This window comes from Lacerta agilis, chromosome 11 (genome assembly GCF_009819535.1).
Source record: "Lacerta agilis isolate rLacAgi1 chromosome 11, rLacAgi1.pri, whole genome shotgun sequence".
In the NCBI taxonomy this organism is placed as follows: Eukaryota; Metazoa; Chordata; class Lepidosauria; order Squamata; family Lacertidae; genus Lacerta; species Lacerta agilis.
The window spans coordinates 9,522,875-9,547,458 of record NC_046322.1 but is presented as its reverse complement, the minus strand read 5'-3'; the positions used below and the strand labels follow the sequence as shown (position 1 = coordinate 9,547,458).

Genomic DNA, 24,584 nt, shown 5'->3' with positions numbered 1-24,584 from the left:
AAGGCTATGGTGCTCGGAAACCTCTGCTAGTTTGAAATAAGGGTGTCTACCACTTACCTGTGCGAACAAGGACATGATCATTATCTCCAATATTCTTCTTTTTGAACTTTCTTCCTTTAGGAAGTGATCAGAGTATCACGGGCAGAGATGCCTTTCTGAAGTTTGACACGGAGGAGAGACAAACAGTGAGTATATAGCGAATTCCTCTTTTACTCCCATCAATGAGCTAGTTAAAGTTGGCTGCTTCTGAGAAATAAGAGCAAGACTGTTGACTTAAGGGCACAGGCTTATTTCCAAATAAAGTTATAGCAAGTGGGACTTACCACTGAGCAGACATGGCTCAAGAAGGAGAGAGCTGCAAGGAACGTTTATTTTTGTTGCCTTTTAAAGAAACATTGAAAATAAAGCCAGTCACCTGTACACAAACAATACAACTTGCATTCCGTTTCTAGAACGTTACGGGAAGCAGCAAATTAAGCAGAAACAGGGGAAACAAGGAATCGGGCTGGACCTTGGTAATCTTTGGTAATACGGCACCCTGAGCGAGGCTAACATTTGCCCCCCTCCCAAATAGATCTTCTTAATTATGGATTTTCTCAATTTGGCGCCTGCTCGTCTCGGCACCTCTTTCCAGCAACTCCTGCGGCCAAGATGGTGCCAAATATTTGCTCTGCTTTCCTTTGGATCCCATCAGCGAGACCGAGGCGGGGGTCTTGTCATCTGGCCAGCCCAGGACCTCCCTACACACTGCCCAGGCTTGCACCCCAGAGAGGTCACTTTGATGCTGCAGTTTGAGTCCCCCCCCCCCCCCGAGGCACACTCCATTGTCCTTCGAGACAGACAGATGGCAGTAACAAGAACAATAATTTATATCCCACATATTTTCCGGCATGGAGTTCCAAGGCGACATATATGTGGTCCCAGCGCGGTCACCCATCCAGTTACTGACCAGGCCCAGACCTGCTTAGCTTCAGCAAGGTGGTGGCCTCATATATTGGGTTGCCATACGGACATAGCCAGGATTCAGCCCTCGTAAACAGTGTCCAAGTGGAAATCGCTGAAACGTCCAGCCCATGTCGGTAGTGTGGGTTTGGGCAAATCTCGTCAAAAATAGCTCAAAAGTTCTCTCACTGTTTTTTGAGATTTCGCTCAACAACTTTGCCAAAAACAAAAACTAAACAACCCTCAACTTTTGCACCTGGGTTTTCACTTTTTGAAATATGGCCACCGTACTCATGTACCTTTAGACTAAGCTGGAACAATGAGTGTTTCAGCTTGGTTTTGCTCAGTGTCCTGCAACACCCCTGATTTTTGCCCCCCCCCCCATATTTTAGCCTTTTGCTCTTGCACTTCCAAAGGAACATTCTTTGCCTGCTTTTTTAGAAAGCTTGCTACAGTAGATGCACACATGCGTACTGTGGTTATAACGACCCCCCCCCCCCCGCAAAAGTGAAACTCTAATCTATGGCAAAGTGGTTAGAATCGTTATCTAGGCCTGCATAATTCCCCCTTCCATCCGGGAAACTGATAAAACATCAAATTGGTGCTGTTTTCTTATCGGCACATGGAATTTGGAGGATGCGAAGTAATGACCTGTCAGCTTTCTGCCAGCAAGCCAGTTTTGCAATGCGCGGGCCTCCCTTAAAATACAGAACAAAATACATAAATGCCTCGATTGCCTTTTTAATAAGGGCTTCTAAGACATCTACCTAAACAGAGAGAGAGAGAGAGAGAGAGAGAGAGAGAGAGAGAGAGAGAGAGAGAGAGATGATATGCAACTCTATGCATAGCGTGAGTGCAGAGATCGCGGTATGGCTCATTATTTTGGGTATCTTTACGCTGCTGTATTTAGAGTCTGTTGCGTTTAGAGTCAAAAGGTGATGCAAGGTGGGACCCCAATAACAAGGCGACCCAGCTCGAGGGACCGGATTGAACCTCTTACTGTCTAATGGGAGCCTAGCATGGCAGGGTTGTAGCATAAATTGCTTGCTGAGAAACCTACTTCCAAGTGCTGTCAGCAACTCAGCCACAGGCAGTCTTGTCATTATGGGGTTCTGCAAAATGCCAGTGTCCCAAACATGCCAACAGGAGAGTTCAGCTTCCTGGGAAGTGGGAGCATCCGGGTGGCTTGTTCTCTGAATTGCTGGTTCTCTGAATGGAAGCTTCTCTGCAAGTCCAATGGAGTCCTGCATTGCAGGGGGTTGGATTGGATGACCCTCGGCACCCCTTCCAACTCTGCAGTTCTGTGATTCGAATCACACTGCACATTTAAAGCCCTATGGTACCGGTCATGGCTTCTCCTCAAGAACCCGGGAGCTGCAGTTTGTTAAGGGTGCTGAGAGTTCTTAGCAGACCCCTTCAGGGGCAGAGGAAGCCTCTTCGCCGCCCGGGGCGGCAAATGCCGCGCGGAGGCACCCCCCCTGGGGGCGGGGCATCCTGACGCGTGCGTCGTGACATCACAACGCACGTTGGGACAGACTGCGCATGTGCGGAAATGCGCTGCTGCTCCCGCAGTGACCGACCGAGCAGCGGCTCGTGGGGCTGCCCCGGCCATCTGTAAAGCAGCATGGGCGGGGTGCCGGGTGGTGGGGCTCGGCTTGGGGAGTGGCGTGAGGGGCCGCCGAGTGTCACCCCCACTCCCCTGGAACCCGGGGCGCCCCGCCCCCATCGCCCCTCCCTTGCTACGCCACTGGACCCCTGTTCCCCTTGCAGAGCTACAGTTCCCAGAGGCATTTAATGGTCAACCCATCTTCCCAGGCAACTCTGGGAATTGTAGCTCAGTTTCAGGGGGAAGGTAGAGGCCTCTCCTAGCAAGGCTCAGCTCCCAGGATTCATTGCAGGTAGCCATGATTGTTTAAAAGTGGCACCCACCACAGTGTTTTAAATCTATGCTGCGAATGTGACCCAAGGGAGGAGCAGGTATGTCAGTTTTGGTTTCTCTCAATTTCTCATCTTTTGAATCTTTTAAGTTCACTTCTTCATATTTCCTTATTAGTTTATGAAGGGTTTTTTTTTTTTTAAAGAGCCCTCAGAAAAATACTAAATGGCATTTTCGAGCAAATTTGTTCTCTTAACGTATGTCATTTTTGTATTAAATTTACTGTTACTGTATTGAATATATACAATTGTATAATATTATATACAATTATATACAAACCTTCGCCCAAAGATCGTGGGGAGGTTTATTATATTATTTTATTTATTGAATTTGTACACCGCCCTCCGTTTGTAGATCTCAGGTTGGTCCACAACATAAAAATACAAGATAAAAACCACACACAAAATAAATAATTAAAAACAAGAACAAACCAATAGCCCCCCTCCCCCACCCTGTCCAACTTTACATCAAAAAACGCAAAACATAAAACATAGAATTGTACAGGATGTGTTGCTAGTGTGTGAAAACGGTCCGGATCCGAGGAGCCCCAGATGTGCACCTCCAGATGTTGGAGACGTCGGGCACCATCCTGGTCTTGCGCCCTGGTCCTGCTTCTTGGTTTCCCAGTTGCATCTGGTTGGCCACTGTGAGAACAGAACACTGGACTCGATGGGCCATTGGCCTGATCCAGCAGGCTCTTAGGTTCTTAGGCAGGGATGTAGGAAGGGGGGGGGCGGACCGCCTTGGGTGCCCTCACTGAGGGGGGGGTTACATTCAGTTTGCCATCCGCCTGCAACTCCCAAGCCTACCCCGAGCCGTCGGGGTAAGGGGGGAGCTGCGCCACTTTGCCTGTGGCATTCCCCCCTTCCCCCTTCATTTTGACAGCTTTGGGGAGGCTTGGGAGTCGCGGGCAGGCGGCGCGCTGAATGTCCGCCATGGGCGGCTTGCTCCGCCCCCGTGAGTGGCTCACTCTGCCCCTGTGGGTGGCTCGCTTCACCTCCGACTGCAGACACCCAAGTTGCTATCCTGCACCTGGGAGGGCACCCTCCACAGCACGCCCCCCCTCAGGAGCGTGTGGCGGAATAAGGCCTGGTTCATCATGGGTTAACCTATCACTCCCATGTTAGGTAGGTGTTCCCTGGGAGGCGGAGCTACTTGGCATTCTAAAAGGAGGGGGAACAACCTAGAAAGGCAGTTGGGGGTTTGGCAGTTGGGTGTGGAGGTTTAGAAAGAGAAACTGCGAGGTTAGGCTTTGGGGAATGGGAGGAAAGGTCATTACCATTGCTAACGGGATGCAGGAAAGATTATAACTGAGCTGAATTATATAAGAAGATTTGTACCAGTAATAACTCAAGACATCCATGTTTTCAAGTTACCTTAATAAAGTTAAAAGTGCTTAAACGTTCGCTGACTGTGGCAGTGCGTCAGTGCCTCAAGAGGTGTGGCTGAGGGGAAAAGCACTAAGGGTTTCCTGTGATAGAGGGAACGGGTGGCTTATTTTCCTGGCATACAGAGGACTGGGCAGTGAAGCCAAAGGTGCCACGCAGTTGCCAAAAAGGGAAGGCGAGCTGCAGTAGTTTGGGAACCCAGGGCGGGAGATCCCAAGGTGGCAAGAGTTGTTTCGAATGTAAAGCACTGAGGTACCCCAGAGACACTCCCATTTGAACGCTTTAGGATTCATTTTAGTCGTCGATGAAACCTAGGGAGAGTCACGGTTGGGGAAGAATCGAAAGGGGAGGGAATAGGATCCCTCACAGAGCGCACCTGCCCTGGGCAGCGTGGACATAGGCTCTGCCGCTGTTCTTAGGTATTTACTTTCGACAGGGAAGGGGCGTAATTCAGGGTTAGTGTGTTTGTTTTGCACTCAGAAGGTCCCATCTTCAGTCTTTGGCATCTCCAGGTAGGGTTAGGAGGTCCATTGCCTGAAGCTCTGCCAACAGGGCTGGATTAACCATTAAACAAAATAAGCATGTGCTTAGGGCATAAAGGGAAGGGGGCACCGAAGACATTTTCCATTGCCAGCTTTTTAATGTGAATGGCTGCCAGCTGCCAGCTGCCAGCTGAGTGTTCATTTTCTCAGCTGAAGTATATTAAGAAGCCCAACGGGACAACTACTGTATTTTTCGCTCCATAAGACGCATCTTTTCCCTCCTTAAAAGTAAGAGGAAATGTCTGTGCGTCTTATGGAGCGAATGCATGGTCCCTGGAGCCGAATTTCCTAGGGGCCAAAAGCAGATCGTGCTCTTTTTTTTTTTTTTTACAAAGAGAGAAGGGGGTGTTGAAAGGAAGCCGCTTAACAGCTGTTCAGCAAGTGATCCGGAGTGAGATAAGGCTCCCTTTCCAGCCCCGCCCCCTTGCCCAGGCCTCCATTGTTGAATGCAGAGGGGGGCTGTTGTTTCTCCAGTGACATGTGACTGGCTGATTAGATTATCTGTCTGGAAACTGTAGAATTGGCTGTAGGACTAGAAGCTGCAGAACTGTGAGTTGAACCCCATAAAAACAGGGCTTTTCCTCTTTGAAAAAGAAGCTGCACCACCTTCAGCTGATCCTCAAAAAAGCAGGGCTTTCCCCCTTTCCTCCTCTAAAAACTAGGTGCGTCTTATGTTCGTGTGCGTCTTATGGAGTGAAAAATATGGTATGCAACAAGGCAGGCTGGGTGCCTGATCTCTACCAAGTATTGAAGCAGATGCATTACATAAGGTTAGTTTTGAGGATCTGATCAAAGACTTTGCAGTGAGAAATTTTTTTTTTTCAAATATAAATAAAGTGGAAGTGCACAAAAATAAACGTTGTTTTCCACCTTTCTGTAGGTTTCGTTTCATTTTGAAAAAAATATATATTTTACAGTATATTATTGTTTCTATTTCGAATTAGATATATACGGAGGCACCAAAATCTTTTAAGTGCTTGGGGCCTCTGAAGGTCTTAATCCAGACCTGTCTGCCAGTCAGTGTCTATCTAGGGTTTCCTAAACTTGGGTCTCCTGCTGTTTTTGAACTACAATTCCCATAATCCCTGACCATCAGGATGATGGGAGTTGTAGTCCAAAAACAGCTGGAGACTTAAGTTTGGGAAACCCTGCTGTAGACAGCACTGAGCTAAATGGTCTGATTCAGTGTAAGGAAGCTTCCTGTGTCCCCAAGTCCATACGGCTCGTGGTTCTTGGGGAAGCTGTGCCTGATTTTCCTACACGTAGAAGCTCCCCCCTTCCACCCTAAGTCTTCTGGCTTCCATCTGAGGGATGTGTTCATAAAAGTTCCCTTTTCTATAGCTCACCTCCTCCTGAAAGGAAAGGTCTGCTACACCTCTGGGGATAATAGCAGGACCACTGTTGAGTTGTAGGAATCTGACAACGCTCTTGTGGAGTGGATGCGAAGCAGGGCACGATAATGGATAGTTTGCAACATCGCTAACAGAAAGAGAGGGTGTCTTTTCAAAAGGAAATGAATCTAGGTTGGCCTGACTTCCTGCTGTGCTCCACTCCAGCCCTCCCGTCCTCACGCACCCCAAAGAGAGAAAGAGATTGCGCTGCAGAAGGGGTCATTTCTTAGCGCAGACACCCCTTCCCGGGCCAGCCGTCTCTGCATCCAATTTCATTGGTTTTCCACGGCTGGGGGGTTGGGGGGGGGCTGCAGATAATGTCCTCCTGTTAATAGAGAGCCGTGAGCATTTACACTTCTGTATTGATAGGAGTGGCTGTTTCATCCTTGCACGTCTGAGATTTCAGCCCTTTCAGGAAGGTCACAATTCCGATGGCATTGAATGCATTGTGCAGAAGAGAACGGAATTCATTCGATATGAAAGCGTTGGCTCCCTCTTTCTCCCCCCCCCCCCGGCTTAAAAAAAAAAGAGTGGGGGAGAGTCTTCTTCCTTCTTCAGGTGCTGGGCTTTCAAGTCGCACAATGCATCAAAGATCCTACGTGCAGACTTTGAAAAGGGCAGAGAAGGCGCTCGCTAATATTTGGACAAAATGAATAATCAGTATCCCGAGACCCCGGCAACTAATTTGGAAGTTCTCGATGCGCCTCCTGGCAGAATCGCTCCCCTGGAACCCGAAGGCTCGGCTAACGAAACGTTTCAAAAATGCCGCTCGGAGACCAACTTTCTGGCCTCTGCGTGCCCCCTTTCAGAATTGTTCCATGGTTAAGAGCTGCTTGTGAAAAGATAAAACGCTGCCCATCCTGGAAAAAGCATGCTTCAAAGAAAGCCCAGGAGCCAGCGAGGATTCCCCCCCCTTCCTCCCCTTTCTTGTGCCTTGGTATTGAAAGTGTTGCTTGCAGGACTTCTTAACGGGGACCTTACAATGCAAAGGAAAATATATTAGCATGGGGGTCCCGTTTGGCAACGTTGTATTATACAGAGGGGTCTAGATTAGATGAAATCTCTCACTGCTGTGGCTTTTGCTTTAAAAAAGAAAGTTTTTTATTTTATTTTTATTTTTTTAAAAAAGATGTTTCATTGCCTCTTTAGACACAGGCCTGGTCGCTCTCCAAGTAACCTGTTGGTCTTTTACAATGGGAAGAAATGCATCTTTGCAGAAGGCCCGTGGGATCGGTTATTTTCTGGTGGTGTTGAGGCTTGCCTTAAAAAGCTGAAGCAAGCTGTCTCCTCTTCTTAATTAAGCTATGGGATAAATTAGGCAGAATGAGAGGATGTAGGCACCACCCCTGTGGTTAATTGCCATTTTCTCACCACTTGCGGAACAAGCCCCTTAGAGCTCATCTGGATGTTATAGTTCTGCAGGAATCTCCAACCCTGTTGTGGCTTCTGCCTTCCAGCTTTACTATTTCGGGGTTGGGGTCCTCCTCACTGTGTGAGCTTCCCCACCCACAACCCACCTCAATTGTATTTGTTGGTGACAGCAAGGAAGCTTTTGAGCTAGGTCAAATGAGGGATAGGGTACCTCTGACCTTCCTGGTGTTATCACAGCGGTATCAGGTTCACCTGCCCCAAACCCCTCTATGATCTAAAGATGAAGGGCTCATCCCTCTTGCCCCATGTCTAGAAAGAACGTGTCTAGGAGCTTTTCTGCTTCTTCCACGCTGCCAAGGCACGGGTGCGAGTGGTTTCACGACCGCCACACAACATTCCCGTGGAAAACATGTTCTTTACTGCTGAATTGGAACAAACAGCAATCTGCAGAAAACCCCATTGCTGTCTGGTCTGATTCAGAATTACAACGCGGGTTTTCTCGGGGAGAAGCGGCGAGACAAAGTGGGGGTGAGCCCTCAGAGAGTAGGGGGTCTTGCTTTATCATGATATTCAGGGAACATATAGAATGGCAATTTATACCGAGTCAGATCATTGTTCCACCTAGCCCAGGGGTCGGCAATTTTTTTAAAGCTGCGGGCCACTCCACTGTCCTTCAGACCTTGTGGTGGGCCAAAGAAGCGGCACTTGGGGAGGAGCTGGAAGAAGAGGCAAGGGGGGCAACTAGTCCTCCTCCCCATCCCCCACCCCCGTCGCTGCGCTTACCTTCCCAGGGGCTGCCACTGCCGCCACCACCAATGCTTCTGTTGCTTCTTCTCATGGGTAGGCAGAGCAAGCTCACCCACTGCGATGTCTGGCCCACAGGAGCACCAGTGGGGTGACGGAGGAGGGAAGATGAGCAGCTTGAAAGGGCTGGCTCCGGAGAGGGGCTGCTTAAAATGGCGCTCAGCCAGCTCAGCCCAGCCCCCTTCCTCCTCTAGGCAGGGCAGGGAGAAGCCTGGAGGAGGGAGGGAGGAGGCGCCGCTGTGGTGTGTGGGAGGGAGAGGGGGGGAAATGGAACGGCACAGGGGAAAAATGGCATAGCCCGAACGAACAGAATCCCCACGCCGATCCATGAACAGTGCACGGACTAGATCCTGAAGGCAATTGGGCCTGATCCAGCCCACAGGCCTTAGTTTGCCAACCCCTGACCTAGCCTAATGTTGTTGACACCTGCTGGCAGCAGATCCCCAGGGTTTCAGGCAGGGTCTCTCCCATTCTGGGAAATTTCTCCCGCAGGGCACTTTCTGGAAGCTTCTTGCAGTTATGGGTTATGGCCATTCTTGGGTGACGCTTGCAAAAGACCAAAACCCAAACCTCACCCCTCCAAACAATGCAAGTAGACTTTGCACCCAATTGTGGGATGGTGGAATAAGCAAAACTCAACAAACTTTGCAATGATTTATTTTATTTTATTTTGGCTCGGCTGCAGAATTTCCATCCCCAGGCCTTTCCCAGGAGAGACACCTTTCATGGCCTCTAGGAAAAAAAACACGCCATGAATAATATCAAGCGGGCGGGGGTGTCGCAGGGACACCTAAGGACCAAATAATTACAACGTCAGCACAGTTGCTCCAGCTATGGAAGCCGAAAGTGCAAAAGTGCCCGACCACAAAAATCATTAAGTGAAATAGAGAACACGCTAATGACTGGGACCAGATTCATCTTTTTTTTTTTTAAGAGCAAGATATTATTACGAAAATCCTTTTTTTTCCTTTAACAGCAAGTGTCTACTCCGAAAGCAGCTCCCTATTCCCCCGGCTGACCTGACTTGTCACATCAAACTTTATTTTTACCATCTGTGGAGCTGTAGCTAAAGTTTTAGCACTCACTTATCTCCTTCTCCCCCAGGCCACAATTAATTGAGGCCAGGAGAGAGGCTGGATCTCTCAGGCAATATTTACAAGACGAAGGGAATGTTAATGGCTTGCTTGGGCTGAGGCTATGGGCCTTTTTTTTTTTTTTTGCAAAAAAAGGTGCTGGGTAGAGCTGGGTGAGGAGGAGATTTCGGGGAACGAGTCTCTGGGAATTCGACTTCTCGGTAAATAAATAAGATCTCTCCACTCCCCCCACCCACCCTCCCGCTGCACTTCCCAATTAAACTTACAGCTCGGCGAGTTTTGCATTTCCCTGGGACCCTTTTGGGGATGGAGTCGCCGTGTGAAATGGGGCGCTGCATATTACGTATGCACACACACACACACACACACACACACACACACACACAAAGAGCAAATTCACTCTCTGCACGCTCTCAGTTTTGCAGTCAACACAACAGCATCCACACACAAGCGGGAAATGCCATTGGCGTAGGGGAAACTCAGGTTTGCAGGAGTCTAAAAAGTCACAGCGGGGGGGGGGGGCTTACCTGAGGGCAGGGGACCCCAAATCATCAAGATGATCAAGGGTCTGGAAACCAAGCCTTATGAGGAACGGTTGAAGGATCTGGGTATATGTAGCCTAGAAAAGAGGAGACTGAGAGGAGAGAGGATAGCCATCTTCAAATATCTAAAGAGCTGTCACGTGGAAGATGGAGCAAGCTTGTTTTCTCCTGCTCTGCAAGGTGGGACTCAAACCAATGGCTACAAGTTACAAGAAAGGAGATTCCAGCTCAACATCAGGAAGAACTTTCTGACAGTAAGAGCTGTTCGGCGAAGGAGTGGTCTCCCTCTGGAGATTGTGGACTCGCCTTCCTTAGAGGTTTGGAAGCAGAGGTTGGATGGCCATCTGTCACGGATGCTTTAGCTGAGATTCCTGCATTGCAGGATGGGATCCTCATGGTCCCATCCAACTCTACGATTCTATAGAATCATATGATTCTATGACTAGATCAGGGGTCAGCAAACTTTTCCAGCAGGGGGCCCGGTCCACTGTCCCTCAGACCTTGTGGGGGGGGGCGGACAATATTTTGAAGAAGAAGAAATGAATGAATTCCTATGCCCCACAAATAACCCAGAGATGCATTTTAAATAAAAGGACACATTCTACTCATGTAAAAACATGCTGATTCCTGGACCGTCCGTGGGCCGGATTTAGAAGGCGATTGGGCCGGATCTGGCCCCCGGGCCTTAGTTTGCCTACCCATGGACTAGATGAACCTTTGACCTAATGCACCAGGCTATTCTTATTTTCTTAAGTTATTAAGTCAATAAGAACATAAGAACAGCCTCTCTTATTCAGAAGAAATTTCTGGTTTCTGTTTCCATTCATTCCCACTGCTAGCCACCTGCTTTCCGCAGCTTGGGCGAGTCCAACTTTAAAAGCAAGACCTGTAATATATCTAGAAGAGTCAGACTTGAAGCAAAATGTATTCTTCAGTCTAAGGGAGGGGATGGGGGCGGGAGGGAGAACGGTTAACCCGGGTCAGAGAGGTAGCAGAAACCACCTGTGGAGAAATTATCAGCTTGCCGCTTCCTGTATGTTTTGGAAAGAGAGTGGGCCTGTGGGTGGTTTTCTTTCTTGAGGAGTAACTTGAAAGCAGATAAGGTCAGGGCTTAAGGATTTGCCTGGGAACAGTTCCCAGTCTTTTTATCAGCACAGAGCAGAAGTCTGGTGTCCCACAAAGGTCCCACATTAACCCTCTGCCTCCTGGCTTCCCAAACTGCGAGACAAGTGAAGGGTGCAGTCAGGTACAAGGGGACTCACCTTCCTCTCCAGTCATCCCCATTTTTTGTGTTTTAATTGACGTTGAGTATGTAAGATATGGGACGCGGGCGGCGCTGTGGGTTCAACCACAGAGCCTAGGGCTTGCCGATCAGAAGGTCGGCGGTTCAAATCCCCGCGACGGGGTGAGCTCCCGTTGCTTGGTCTCAGCTAATGCCCACCTAGCAGTTCAAAAGCACGTCAAAGTGCAAGTAGATAAATAGGTACCGCTCCGGCGGGAAGGTAAACAGCGTTTTTGTGCACTGCTCTGGTTCACCAAAAGCGGCTTAGTCATGCTGGCCACATGACCCGGAAGCTGTACGCCAGCTCCCTCGGCCAGTAAAGCGAGATGAGCGCCGCAACCCCAGAGTCATCTACGACTGGACCTAATGGTCAGGGGTCCCTTTACCTTTACCTTTATGTAAGATATACCTATCTGCTAACTGAGGACTTGAACTCAGAGTTTCATAGGCTGCCTCTGGTCTGTTGAACAGGGCTGGGCGATGGATTGATTATGGATTATTTAATTTCCAGACTACTTAATATATACACTCACAAAAACCCGAAGCAACAAGAGACAATGTAAATTAATATTTTTTACACTAAATAGGTGCAAAAATGTTACATGAATACCAATATATATTCAATATTGATTCATTTTCCTTCTGACACACCCTCTCTCTCAGCTGCAGGGTTCTTATCCGGGGTCCAATGAAACTCTCAGCTTGCCCAGAAAAGAGTTCCTGGAAACAGTAGACACCACCCTAGTTTCTCATTCTAGATTTGTTTTTTTATGGGCAGGCCCAAGGCGGATGCTCCTTCCTAGGGCTGCCAACAGCTGCATCTCATTCAGCTGTATTCTCCACACCCAGTTCCAGGTGCAGCAGGTTTGTTGAGCTTCCCAGAGGGTCCAGAGCAGTCATGGCCAAACTTGGCCCTCCGGATGTTTTGGGACTACAATTCCCATCATTCCTGACCACTGGTCTTGTTAGCTAGGGATTGTGGGAGTTGTAGTCCCAAAACATCTGGAAGGCCAAGTTTGGCCATCCTGGCCCAGAGGATGGGGAATGAACACCCTTCCACTTACAGCTCTTTCTAGAATAGTAGTAGTAGTAGTAGTAGTAGTAGTAGTAGTAATAATAATAATAATAATAATAATAATAATAATAATAATAATAATAATAATTTATTTATACCCCGCCCATCTGGCTGGGTTTCCCCAGCCACTCCGGGCGGCTCCCAACAGAATATTGTTAATAATATTAAAAACATCAGTCATTAAAAACTTCCCTAAACAAGGCTGCCTTCAGATGTTTTCTAAATGTCTGATAGTTGTTTATTTCCTTGACATCTGGTGGGAGGGCATTCCACAGGGCGAGTGCCACCACTGAGAAGGCTCTCTGCCTGGTTCCCTTGGGAACCACCAGAAGAGCTGGACCTCAGTGTCAGGGCTGAACGATGAGGGTGGAGACGCTCCTTCAGGTATACTGGGCTGAGGCCGTTTAGGGCTTTAGGGGTCAACACCAGCACTTTGAATTGTGCTTGGAAACATACTGGGAGCCAATGTAAGTCTTTCAGGACTGGTGTTACGTGGTCTTGGCAGCCGCTTCCAGTCACCAGTCTAGCTGCCACATTCTGGATTAGTTGTAGTTTCCGGGTCACCTTCAAAGGTAGCCCCACGTAGAGCGCATTGCAGTAGTCCAAGCGGGAGATAACCAGAGCATGTACCACTCTGGTGAGAAAGTCTGTGGGCAGGTAGAGTACCAGATGGAGCTGGTAGACAGCCGCCCTGGACACAGAATTAACCTGCGCTTCCATGGACAGCTGTGAGTCCAAAATGACTCCCAGGCTGCGCACCTGGTCCTTCAGGGGCACAGTTACCCCATTTCTCCATCCTCTGTCCTGTCCTGTCCTCTTCCAGCTTTGGCTCTCCAGATGTTTCAGGACTACAGTTCGTATCATGCCTGACCGCTATCTATTCTGGCTGCGGTTGATAGGAGTTGTAGTCCAATGGAAGTATGGAGGGCTCCCATCTCTGTCTAATGGAGTTCCTTGGGAGGATGTGCACTTGAGAGGATGTGAGGGTGCAGAGGGCGATCAGGGTGTAAGTGGTCTTGCTGTTCTTTAAAATGATGTTGTACCATTTTCGTCAACCTTAACCTGTTTAATTGCAGCTCGCTTCGGCAAAAATTCTCTTCGGATTTTCTTTGGTGCATCTGCCAAGATCCGATTCAGTGGGAAAGGCCTGATTTTTACAAGGCGCAGAACAGGGAAATCTCTCGCACCGGGGGGAATCATTTGGCATATGACACAATCAAAGCCAGTGTGGTGTAGTGGTTAAGAGCGGTAGACTCGTAATCTGGGGAACCGGGTTCGTGTCTCCGCTCCTCCACATGCAGCTGCTGGGTGAACTTGGGCTGGTCACACTTCTCTGAAGTCTCTCAGCCCCACTCACCTCACAAAGTGTTTGTTGTAGGGGGGGAAGGGAAAGGAGAATGTTAGCCCCTTTGATACTCCTTCGGGTAGTGATAAAGCGGGATATCAAATCCAAACTCTTCTTCTTCTTCTTCTTCAAAGCATGCGTCAAGCAAAAGGGAATCCCAGGAGCCTCCGATTAGGAGATCTCCAGAAGGCCGTCCTGTGTGGCCCCTGGAGCAGAGCCAGTAGATTTCAGAAGATGATTTTGGCCTGTTACAGATACAGCAATGGGGCAAAGGGAGGAGGGCAGTCCTTTGAGCAGAAGGGACCTAGCTTCCCTTCTGCAGAAAGAGCACACTTTGCCCTCATTGCAGCAACTTTCATGTAAGGCTATTAATGCAGAGGCTGTGCCAGGTTGGAAACTAATTTGGGAAGGGGAATAATAGAACCCAGACCTCCCTGAAGATGCACCAGGAATCCAAACACCCGGGCCTCTCTTGGGATGCTAATGACTAGCTCTCTGCAAATGTGATTCAGTGGAGAAGGGAGGAGACCCGCGCCCTGCCTGAATGATACCGCAATGTCTCCCTTATTAATACAGCATGTTCTTACATTGTGTATACATTAAATACGCTTTAATTGTTATTACTGTAGCTTAATTGCCTCTGCGTTGCCCCAAGCACCTGGGTGGAAGGGTTGAGGCTCGATGCTGCCAATATTTTTGGTACAGTTAAACCTATACTGTATTATAAAAAAGCCTGTTAGACTTGCTTCAACCAAGGACAGACTCACAATGGTTTCCAGCCGTGAACGGCATCCTAGCGCATGGGTCCACGCTCTTGCCCACGTAGGGTGGACTTTCCAGAACAATTTAGGCGAAGTTTTCCCAACCTGGTGCCCTGCAGATGGGGTGTTGTTTTTTGAAATCATGAATCTTGGTATCTGAAGAAGTGTGCATGCACACGAAAGCTCATACCAAGAACAAACTTAGTTGGTCTCTAAGGTGCTACTGGAAGGAATTTTTAATTTTATTTTTTTATGAATCTTCCAGTCATTTGTTTCACTTGACGTGACTTGGTGTAATGAATCAGATCTAAGTTAGAGGATGTTCAGAAACCCACGGTGTTTTAGGAGTTAATGGGCACCCCAGTTTGAGTGGCAGATACCCCTTGGGAGGCGGGACATTCCGCTCTTTAAAAGGAGGGAGGAGCCATTAGAGAGGGAGTGAGTGGTGACTGGAAGAAGGAGGGTGTGGGGCCAGGTTAGGTTTAGGTTAGGTTAGGATCGTTGAAGATGTGTATATGTTGCTGAAAGAAAGAGTTTACACTGTTATGAAACTTAGCTTATGAACCATCACTGAAACCGTTATGTTCTGTAAGAAATAAAGACCTCTTATTGTTGAGCTAAGAAAATATCGTCGTTCATTTGGTCCAGCGAGTTATATAGGCTCTTGAGGAGGGGAACTCAGGGAAAGGACAAAACTAAACTGAAGGGTGATAGTTTGTGTCTTGGAGTTCCCTCAGGAGGGGCTAGCGGGCGGAAACCCTGGTATTGCCAAAGAGTTGCTAAGAGGGCTTAGCTAACTGATATAGTGAGGGGATCTAATAAGGAGAGACCCCGAACTGTAGGCAAAGAAGAGTTTAACCCCTGAAGCCCAGAGCAGAGGATATAACCGGCCACGGCCGCTGGACAGGAAAACTCCCGTTACTAAGGGATCCCCAGATTATAGATAAAAGGGGATTGAAATAACAGATGGACCTCAGAGGGACAGGTGGGGTGCATTGTAATTTGACCCGGAACACCTGATTAAAATTCACTTAGTAACGAGCAGTGGCGTCGCTAGCCTCTGCGCTGCTGGGGGCGGCGGCAGCGCAGAGGCACACCCTGGGGGAGGGGCACGACGCCGCGCGCCGTGACGTCATCATGACGTCACGACGCACGTGTATACAGAAAGGGGGGATTTCCCCCTTTCCGAGGCTTTTTTTCGGCGGGGGGGTGGTGGTGACCAGCGAGGAGGGGGTGACGGGTGACCCCCACCTCGCTGGTCGCCCCCCCCCGCCGAAAAAAAAAAGCGGCGGGAAAGCGGAAAAAGAAGTAGAGCGGCGCTTAAACGCGCCTGCTCTGCTTCCTTTCCAGGCTTTCCCCGCCCCCCCCGCGGTTTTTTTCGGCGGGGGGGTGGTGACCAGCGAGGAGGGAGTGACAAGGGTGACCCCCACCTCGCTGGTCGCCCCCCCCCCGCCGAAAAAAAGCGGCGGAAAGCGGAAAAAGAAGCAGAGCGGCGCTTAAACGCGCCTGCTCTGCTTCCTTTCCAGGCTTTCCCCGCCCCCCCGCGGTTTTTTCGGCGGGGGGGTGACCAGCGAGGAGGGGGTGACAAGGGTGACCCCCACCTCGCTGGTCGGCCCCCCCCCGCCGAAAAAAGCGGCGGAAAGCGGAAAAAGAAGCAGAGCGGCGCTTAAACGCGCCTGCTCTGCTTCCTTTCCAGGCTTTCCCCGCCCGCCCTCCCGCGGTTTTTTCGGCGGGGGGGGGGGTGACCAGCGAGGAGGGGGTGACAACCCCCCTCGCGGGTCGCCCCCCCCGCCGAAAAAAAGCGGCAGAAGCACCCCATCCATGTGCTGCTGCTCCGGGGGTGACGGAGGGAGCGGCGGCGCGTGGGAGTGGCGGGAGGGGCCGCCGCTTGACACCCCCACCCGCCGCTGCTCACCCTGTCACTGGGGGCGTCCCGCCCCCACCGCCCCTCCCCAGCGACGCCCCTGGTAACGAGGGGAGAGTCTGAAGTGGAAGTTCGTCGCACGTGGTGCATTTGTTTCAATCTGTGTAAAAATGCTTCGACTTACAGGAGGAATATTTTAAAATACATTTATCTTTGCGAATGAAAGATCTGATTGTTCTTCTTATCGTCTCCAGCTCTGTGTTTTGTGGCTTTTTTGAGGATTTCATTTGCACTCAGCTATCAATGCAGAGTTACATAGTTCCCTCGATGCAGATTCTGGGTGTCTAGGAGAGAAGCAGCTCCCTGGAAACACCCTCCCGATGAGGTCACTGAGCAAAACAGTTTGCAGGTGGCTGCTTTATCTCAGGATCCTAGGTGTGTAACCTGATAGCTCTGTCTGGCACCTGGGAGGGACAACTCTGCCTGCAATCTCCACCTTGGAACAGAGTCTACAAGATGACCTCCAGGTTGCCTTCGCTCAGGATTGTGGTGGCGGCAGACTAGTCTTGATCCTTTTCTCTAGAGGAACAGTGAGCTAAAACCAGTGCTATTCCCCCCCCCAACCGAAAAAATAGGTGCCAGTACTCACCATGAAAGGGGACATGGGTGCTGCTGTGGGTTAAACCACAGAGCCTAGGGCTTGCTGATCAGAAGGTCAGCAGTTCGAATCCCCGCGATGGGTTGAGCTCCCGTTGCTCGGTCCTTGCTCCTGCCAACCTAGCAGTTTGAAAGCACGTCAAAGTGCAAGTAGATAAATAGGTACCACTCTGGCGGGAAGGTAAACGGCATTTCCGTTCGCTGCTCTGGTTCGCCAGAAGCAGCTTAGTCATGCTGGCCACATGACCCGGAAGCTGTACGCCGGCTCCCTTGGCCAGTAAAGCGAGATGAGCGCCGCAACCCCAGAGTCGTCCGCGACTGGACCTAATGGTCAGGGGTCCCTTTACCTTTACCTTTACTCACTATGAATTTGTTACAGTAAGTGCCACACTTTTTAACAACAACAACAACCAACAAAAGAGGTGCCGGTATCCCCTGGGGGATGGGGGGAATGCACTGGCTAAAACCACGTTTAAGTGCAAATGTTTCTGACATTATGCTGTGCGCTCTGCTGCACCCATGAACACAGAGAATGGAGTGTCGCAGGCAACTTACAATTTTCCACCTGTGGTGTTCGGATAGAGTACCGAAAGTGCTCATTTACGGGAGAAGAGAGCCACCCTAATTGTCTCTGACAACCCCAAAGGGGCGTTGTGAGCCCAGGTTGGCCTCCGCCCGCTTCAGACAGTGCCCTTGTTTGCAGGCTCACACTTCACATTCCTCCCATGCCAACAGGAGCTGACAGCCTTAGCCCACCTACTGAACTAGCGTCGAAGGCTGCGGTGTATTTTGGGCAGCGGAGCCACCTTGTGCCTTGTAGCGCTTTGGGCAGGGCAGGCAAATTGCCTTCAAAAAGCCCAAGAGCATCTCTTCCCCTTCCCTGGCCCGCTTCTGCACTGCCAAGCTGAGGCAGCCTTGTTGCCATGAATGAACCGTGACGACGTCTAGGCTTGTGTTCCACCGAGACAGCGTGTCGCCCCGGAGGAAAATAGCCGCCTGCCACCTCTTCTCGTTTGTGTGTTGTTTGTAAATTGCATCTATGCCCCCATCCTTTTCCTCTGAGGAGCTCCAAGTGGCATAGTTGGTTTCCCTCGCCTCATTTCGTCCCACAACAACCCTGTGAGGTAGGTTAGGCTGAGAGCAAGCCCCGCCCCCCCCCGTGAGCTTCGTGGTCGAGCGGGGATTTGAACCCAGGTCTCCCAGATCCTAGTCTGACACGCTAACCACTACACTGTACTGCCTCTCACAAAGGACTTGCGGTCACTTTTGTGTACAGCCCTCACCTCACACTGTCCTCGGTTTAAGGTTGCTGCTCTGTAGCATGGATGCCGTTCAGGTTCCCTTCTTTGTTTTCATTTCTTTATTAAATTTAATAAAGTCCCCTGCCGTGGCAGGAAGCAAGGCAGCCTCCTAATGCAGGAATCTCAGCTAGGGCATACATGACAAGCTGTGGGGAGCGATCTTTGTTGGCAGGATTGTGTGTGTGTCCTGCATCTCTGAACGAATTTGGTAGGTGTTCTGGCTGAGGTTCATAGAAGCACAGAATTGTAGAGTTGGAAGGGACCCCAAGGGTCATCTAGTCCAACCCCCTGCAATGCAGGAATCTCAGCTAAAGTGATTCCTGGGCTTTATTTTGTGCTTTGATTTAAACGCTTGAATCTACAGCTTCAGGTGTAATCTCTCTATCTTCTTAGCATTCCTTAGGGTAGAGTGAGGATGGAAAATGTGGATCCTACCACTCCTCGGGCACTTATGTGACACGAGGTACTTTGAAGGTGCTTTACGATCTTTTGTGCTTCTCACAACAACCCTGAGAGGTAGGCCATAATTATTTTCTGTGCACGGATGGATTTTTTTAAAATAATAATAATAATAATCAAATTTTTTTCTGTTGCAATTCCTCCTGTGCAAAGGGGCGGGGTGGGAATTGCGGGTAGTGGATGCAAAATTCAGGCCACTGAGATTCTCGGCTGCCACTATTTTCTTAAACAAGTTTCTAGTCCTTATGGGTGCAAAGGATTACCTGGAGGTTGCAGCCTCGGAATTGTGAAATTTCCAGCATCCGAGGGCAGCCCATACATGCCTTGCGTAACCGCGGCTAGCGTCATCGGGATTAAAATTTGCAATCCAGAGACATGATTATGTAAGTTGGCTCCCTATTTGCATAACTTATGCAGGTTGCTGCCTTCATTATTTTTGGGGTGTGGGCAGAATTAATTAAAACAACAACAACAACAACAACAACAACAGCAGCAGCAGCTTGGATTACAGCCTATCCCCAAATATAAAGTGCAGGAGGAACGTTCCTCCAGGCCTTAGCCTTGCTGTGGTCAAGTTAATCCTGTGTCAAAGTCACTTTTCCCTGGAAAAGAGGAACTTTGAATTGGCAGCTGGGGAGAACATCCCCGGTGTGGGCGGACTCCTCTCTTTTCCTGCTGGTGCCAGTTTTTGTTCTTTTTTCTTTTCCTTTTTACGAGGAACTTAAAACGGAGGGAGAATAGAGAAGCTTCTCTTTTCAAACATGTTGTTCAGTCCTAATAGCTTGTAATGAGAGCTGGAGCAGTCTGGGTCTCTGAAGTGGCCGGAAAAGGGCGCCCAAGTGTTGGGGTGTGTGTGTGTGTGTGTGTGAATCTTTAGGAATGAGAAATGCCATTAATCTTGTTGACGTGCGTCCTTGCTACTTCACTGCACTATGCTCCTTCCCTCAAGAAACTCATAATAGTCCTTAGTATTTACTGCAAGTGTGAGCGCTGTCATTTGTTTGTTTCTACGAAGCTAACAACGTTTGAAAGGGCTTTTCGGAGCTCTCTTAAGGGAAGAAGAAGACGGGTCTGTGCCCCAAGGAGCTTCTAAAATAGGTTTAGGAGGAGGGGAGGGGAAGGAAGGGAATAGACGAGTGGAACCAGGGATGAGTGTCAATCCAGTGAAATCACACCCCTGCTTAGGCTGGGTTAAAGATGGAGCTGAGGGAGACATTGTTTATTTACTTCACAAAATTTATACGCTGCTTTCTTTTTGTTGTAGCGAAACCTCAGAGCAGTTTACGAAGGGAATGAAACAAACAAACAAAAAATGCCAGTAAAAAACCCCAACAGTTTAAAACAACTTTGAAACATTAAAAAAAATATTAAAATCGACGATAAGCCGAGAAACAAATTTAAACACCGCTGCCTCAGACAGCGAAAGCAGAACATAGCCACTGTGGCTAGTAGTAGTTGATACCCTCCTCCCTTGTGAATTTGTCCAGCCCCCTTTAAATCTACCCAAGTTGGCGGCCACCACTGTTTCTTGTGGGAGTGAGTTCCATAGTTTAACTGTGTGTTGTGTGAAGAAGTACTTCCTTCCTCCCTCCCCCCCCCCGCCCTCTCATAAGGGCAGCCTGCTGGCTAACCATGGGGAAAAGAAATCTTTTTCACAGTGTTGAACATTTGCAGGATTGTGCCCTCGGGGAGAGCGGACTGTGGCCAAAAGCAGCAGGAGGTTTGAAGAAGAAGAAGAAAAGAAGAATTATGGAGAGAGATTTTCAAGAGGGAGGAGGAGGAGGAGGAAGTGACTCAGTTGCTTGCAGGGAGGGTGGAGAGGAGTGAAGATGGAGGGAAGGGAGGGTAAAGGAAAAGAGTTCCAGAAAGAGAGAGGGGGGTGGGGTGGAGGGCATGAATGAAAGAGACGCCCCTCCCTGGGCTTTGGAGATGGACAGAGATGGAACCAGGCGTGGAGAAGCCAAAGTGCGTGGGAAGCAGAGAAGGGAGGCGAAGGCGATGTCGTCAGAGAAAAAAGGCTCTTCTTAGCAGATGGAATCTTAATAGAAAACACACTCCATGCCTCTGCCTGAGCAACCGATCATCATATTTATTTGACGCGTTCGTTGCATCATATCACACCTCTTTCTCCCCAGCAACTTGAGGCGGGGAACATGGTTCTCCCCCTTCATGAATCCCCACCAAAACCCTGCAAGGGAGGTTAGGCCAAGAGGCAGGGACTGGCCCAAGGTTACTCAGGACCTTCATGGCTCAGTGGGGATTCGAACCCTGGTCTCTCCCCAGGTCACCAGTCCTTGTTACATGTAGGTAGCCGTGTTGGCCTGCCATAGCCGAACAAAATAAAAGAATCCTTCCAGCAACACCCTTAGAGACCAACTAAGTTTGTTATTGGTATGAGCTTTCGTGTGCATGCACACTTCTTCAGATACCAAGTCCGTTGGTCCGACACTCTAAACACTACACCACACTGGCAGCGCCCCCTGCGTACTGCTGTTTCTTGCATTGCTCGTCCCCTTGTCCCTTGACTTTTACTTTCCAGTTCTGAGCAAAAATACCCCTGAATTTCTCCGCCTTATTTGCAGACTGCAAAACTATGGGGGTTGTAACGGAAAATCCCAGGTGTGGAACTGCCCAGCCACCTGGCCCTTAGGGATAAGCCCACTGGTTTCTGTGGAGTTAAATAAAAGAAGTCCAGCCCCTGGAGCAAGGACAAGACAGGGTTTATTGCGCAATAGGTTACAGTCAAACTGCACACCCAGAGCAGCGTTGCAAGAACTTTTAAAAACTCCTACTATATCCCAGAATACAGTTTGGAAACATCATTTACTACATCATCACTACATCACGAAAGGGAAGGGTTATACATGATTGACATATAGGAAAAAACAAGATTAGCATATGGGGGAGGAAACAGAGCAATATCAGGGAGATAGCCCTGGGCCAATGTGAATGGGCGTTTAAGTATTGGCAAGGATACCTTGAGCACCTTATCTGGGAGAGAACAATGGGATTCCAGCTGAGGGATATTAGCAAAGTGGCTTCCTGAAGCACCCACAGATTACCTGCTGAGGCATTTCCCTGTGTACGTGGTCTCTCGCCTACTGGATCATGGCAGAGAGATGGGTTCCCTTAAGGGCATCACTCCATACCCAAATGAGTTTACTCAGGAGGAGACTTTGCTTAGGTGACCCCCCCCCCATAATTTCCGTAAAAGGTACACCATCTTGGCAAAAAGTCTCTTTAACATTTTTGGGTGGAAGAAGAAGAAGAAGAGTTTGGATTTAATATCCCGCTTTATCACTACCCAAAGGAGTCTCAAAGCGGCTAACAATCTCCTTTCCCTTCCTCCCCCACAACAAACACTCTGTGAGGTGAGTGGGGCTGAGAGACTTCAGAGAAGTGTGACTAGCCCAAGGTCACCCAGCAGCTGCATGTGGAGGAGCGGAGACATGAACCCGGTTCCCCAGATTACGAGTCTACCGCTCTTAACCACTACACCACACCGCTCTTAACCACTAAACCACACTGCCCATCACCGCCAGCACAGCTTTTTCCTCTTTCTCCCCTCCAATTTTTTTTTTTTTTGCAACTCTGCTTGCAGCGTATCCTCCATTTTGCACCCCCGACAGTGTGCCAGTCTGAGCATCATCCCACGGGGGATGGGGGAGGAGGGGGGACAAATGGGAGCTGCCACTCCAAAAACGCTGGGGCATATTTGGAGAATATTCCACAAAACCGACCTCTTTTTGAGGGAGGAGGCCAAAAGAAGAGATGGAAGACTCTCAGATATCTTCTCGGGAAACTCCTTTCCAAGAAATCCCAGCTCGTCTGTTTCCCTTCTCCCTCTTTTTCGTAAGGAGATGAGTCCTGCTGGATCAGACGAAAGGCCCTTATAGCCCAGCATCTGATATCAGAGTGGACAGCCAGATGACATAATGGGAATTCCCCCAAGTGTGGTCTGAGCGTAATAAGCACTCTTCCCACCTGCGATTCCCAGCAACGAGCACTCAGATGCATGCTCTGAGTAGCCATAATAGCTGTCTCTTTCGAGTTATATGGACCTTCCTGGTTAGGTTCCTGCTTCATGCCCTCTGATGCCAGAAGTTCTGCTGCAAGTCACATATGGTGTTATAGATCCCACTAACCCCTAGAAATTAATGAATGGTTAGGATTGTGATTAATCGGGATATGGATGAAAAAGTACAAGCTGCACAATTTTGCCGGACAAGGAATTCCCGGGCTGGCTCATGTAAAGCAGCCTCGCTGGCTTAGCGAAGAGCAAATCTGTTAACATGAGAAAGGGTTTGATGGGCCATGGGAGAGGAAGCCTTTAGCCTGGGGAGCAGTTGGTGGCAGGGTAAGTGGGTGTGAGGAGGACAGGAAAGGGAGACTTTTAGCAAGGTGTTCTGGGAAAAATGAAAGAAGAGAGTGAAGAGTTTTGGATTTGATATCCTGCTTTTATCACTACCCGAAGGAGTCTCAAAGCGGCTCACATTCTCCTTTCCCTTCCTCCCCCACAACAAACACTCTGGGAGGTGGTGAGGCTGAGAGACTTCAAAGAAGTGTGACTAGCCCAAGGTCACCCAGCAGCTGCATGTGGAGGAGCGGAGACGCGAACCTGGTTCCCCAGATTACGAGTCTACCGCTCTTAACCACACCACCACACTGGAGTAGGAAGAGAGACGGGGATCCATCTTGAGCAGGCTGGCTGCACTGCTGTGGGGGGCAACCCCCTCTTGAAATGACCATGCTGTAAGATCTGGACTCCTTCCATGCAGACTGAAGGTACAAATAGGTGAATAAACCATATTTCTTAAAGCTAAGACACTATCTGCTGTGTCTCAATTCTCCAAAGGAACGCAGACCTGACGGAGTGCCTGGAACCCCCTGGAATCTTGAAGAGAGTGTGGGGGGGGCACACAACTTTTCTAACAATATTCTTAGTCTTTAAGCTGCCATGAGACCCTTTGCTATTTTGCTGAAGAAGTGTGCATGCACACGAAAGCTCATACCAAGTGTGCATGCACACGAAAGCTCATACCAAGAACAAACTTAGTTGGTCTCTAAGGTGCTACTGGAAGGATTTTTTTTATTTTTATTTTTATTTTGCTAGGGGTTGGGGAAGCTGGTTTGCGTCGCTGCAACGGACTAACCCTGCTGAAATATGCCTGCCCTGCATCTGTTAAATGTCCTAGAAGCTCCCGGTGCCTTATCATTCGCTCAAAGTCAGTAGGAGAACTCCCCCCCCCTACAAACCACTCGTGCGTTAATTGCAAGTTAATAAAAACCCATGCCGCCTCTGTGCCGAACTCGGGTGCATTCAGAGACTGAAGGGCGAGCTGTGCGAAAACGTGTAGGAAGGGATAAGAAAAACATCCCGGCCTCAGGAGCGAGATTGGGCTGGGCCAGAGGGGGAGAGGGAGTTGAGGTCATCTCTCCTTTGGAGAGGCGGGAGGCTGTTTGTGGTCACATTGCATTCTTCAAATCTGCCTTCACAGGAATTAAGGCAGCAGCGGCTGGCAGAGGGATTGGAGGCGGGAGAGTCAGGCAAGACCAGCCAGGCAGTAAGGAAGATGCTGGGGTGGCATTTATATTTCTGAGGCAGGGAGGGGACAGTTTTAGGCTAGAGCAGTTGCCAGCACTGGGGAAACCAGGAGGGACTTGCTATACAGTCCGATATTTTAGAAAGGAAGGCCATCACCTGGTCCCTTTCTTCCTCCTTGCCATTTCAAGAAACAGCCGGGCTGCCAAAACTTAATTCGGCTCGTGTGAATATTCAAAAAGGAAAGCAGGTTTTATTGGTTCGGGTTGGTGCTCCTTCCGATGGGTC

At 49.4% G+C, this 24,584-nt stretch overlaps 1 protein-coding gene across 1 annotated transcript in view; it reads left to right on the top strand.

Annotated features, from left to right (window-relative positions):
* The first annotated feature begins 121 nt into the window (after nt 1–121).
* Nucleotides 122–24,584, top strand: part of ZBTB7C (zinc finger and BTB domain containing 7C) — a 141,532-nt gene continuing 117,069 nt past the window's right edge. The window contains exon 1 of the mRNA XM_033164533.1: nt 122–185. The gene's annotated coding sequence lies outside the window, so the exon portion shown is untranslated. The remainder of the gene's footprint in view (nt 186–24,584) is intronic.